We start from the raw sequence: 1,522 nt of genomic DNA, 5'->3' as shown, positions 1-1,522 counted from the left end.
CTGCTACATAAGCAGAGTCAGTAACCAAATTCAAAGGTTCCTATGAGAATCGCTGAAAAGCCATGGTAACAGCCCTTAATTCAATTAACTGAGCAGAGCCTGACTCGTGTTCCTTCAGCACCTGCCATTCCGATCCCTCCTTCCAGATAACAATGGCTTTCCCAGTTTTCCCTGAACCATCCGTAAAGACGGTGGGTCCTTGCACTGGCACTCGGCTATTTCTCGGCCGCAAGGAAAGCACAGTCAATTTTGCCAACCACAGTAATTTATGGCTGGGCAGATGGTAAATTATCTGCCCTGAAAAGTTTTGCAGCGTGCTTTGCAAAGGAGCACTATGGATAAGGCTCCACTCAAAGTATTCCTTTGAGGTTGGACCTCCTGCAGCGCTTGCCGCGCTTCCGGAGTCAACTCCCGAGGTGAATTCAGACCAGGGTCCCCTTTTAATAAATTAAAAAGAGGGGAAAGCTGCTCTGCAGTTAGACCTAAATAAGGTCGTAACCAATTGATGACACCCAACAGCTTTTGAGCATCATTCAAGGTTTTAATCGAATCCGGGAATTGCACCTCTTGGCGTTGGATAGTTTGGTCCAAAATTTTCACTCCTAAATATTTCCAAGGAGGATGCTGTTGAACTTTCTCCAGAGCTACCTCTAATCCATAGGCATGCAGAGCAGAGAGCAGCTGAGGCTGTATTCTCAGCAGCTCGTCCCGAGTGGGCGCTGCCACCGGGATATCATCCATGTAATGGTAGCAGTGTGCATCAGGAAACTGCTTGCGAACTCCGGCTAACGCTTGGGTGACATACCACTGACAGATAATTGGGCTGTTCCTCATCCCTTCCACTGGTAGTGGTTCCATACCCTTCCACTGGTATCTCTTAGCAGGTTCAGCGTTGTTAATGGCAGGCACAGTAAAGGCAAATTTTGGTTTGTCATCAGGATGCAAAGGAATTGTGAAAAAACAATCCTTTAAATCAATTACCAGGATGTCCCACCCCCGTGGGAATCATGGTGGGAGAGGGCATGCCAGGCTGCAATGCCCCCATACCTTCCATTACTGCATTAACTTTCCGGAGGTCCTGCAATAATCTCCATTTCCCTGATGCCTTCTTAATTACGAAAGCAGGAGTGTTCCAGGGGCTAGTAGAAGGTTCAAAGTGCCCCTGTTGTAACTGTTCCTGAACCAGCTGATGAAGGGCGTCTAACTTCTCTTTTGGTAGGGGCCACTGCAGCTCAAAGATTGGTGTGTTAGTCAGCCACCGCAAAGGCAGTGTAGGATACTGTGCGCCCTTACACACAGTGACCCCTGCTAAAAATTTGCTCCCAATCCGTATGCCCCAAGCTTCCAACACGTCCCGTCCCCAAAGGTTAAGGGAGGTGGTAGCAACATAAGGCCTAATTGTAGCTGTGTGCCACTCTGGGTCCCTCACCATCACAGGCCGTTCGCTTCAATAGCTCTGTGTGGTTCCTCCTAATCCTGCGATGGCCGATCCCACCGGGGCTAAAGGCCATGAGGGAGGCCA

This window comes from Corvus brachyrhynchos, unplaced genomic scaffold (assembly GCF_000691975.1).
Source record: "Corvus brachyrhynchos isolate BGI_N302 unplaced genomic scaffold, ASM69197v1 scaffold1728, whole genome shotgun sequence".
NCBI lineage: Eukaryota > Metazoa > Chordata > Aves > Passeriformes > Corvidae > Corvus > Corvus brachyrhynchos.
This window is presented reverse-complemented; position numbering follows the sequence as displayed.